The sequence below is a fragment of the Calidris pugnax genome, unplaced genomic scaffold (genome assembly GCF_001431845.1).
Source record: "Calidris pugnax isolate Ruff unplaced genomic scaffold, ASM143184v1 scaffold1910, whole genome shotgun sequence".
Lineage (NCBI taxonomy): Eukaryota > Metazoa > Chordata > Aves > Charadriiformes > Scolopacidae > Calidris > Calidris pugnax.
Window position 1 is genome coordinate 371 of NW_015092263.1, and position 633 is coordinate 1,003.

The following is a 633-nucleotide window of genomic DNA, read 5'->3' on the forward strand; positions in this document are numbered from 1 at the left end:
CTGTGTCCCTCACCCATGTCCCCATCCCATCCCCATGTCCCTCATCCTCATCCCCATCCCCATGTCCCCATCACCATCTTGACCCCATCCATGTCCCCATGTCCCTCATCCATGTCCCCATGTCCTCCATCCCCATGTCTTCCATCCATGTCCCCATCCCCGTGTCCCCATCACCATCTCAACCCCGTCCATGTCCCCATGTCCCCTCTCCATGTCCCCATCCCATCCCTGTGATGTCCCCCATCACCATCCTGACCCCATCCATGTCCCCATCCCATCCCTGTGTCCCCATCCCCATCTCAACCCCGTCCATGTCCTCCATCCATGTCCCCATCCCTGTGTCCTCCATCCATGTCCCTCATCCCCATCCCATCCCCACGTCCCCATCACCATCTTGACCTTGTCCATGTCCCCATGTCCCCATCCCATCCCCGTGTCCTCCATCCATGTCCCCGTGTCCCCATCCCATCTCCATGTCCCCATCACCATCTCGACCCTGTCCATGTCCCTGTGTCCCCATCCCATCCCCGTGTCCTCCATCCCCGTGTCCCTCATCCCCATCTCAACCCCGTCCATGTCCCCGTGTCCTCCATCCCTGTGTCCCCAACCGCCATCTTTACCCCGTCCATTCTT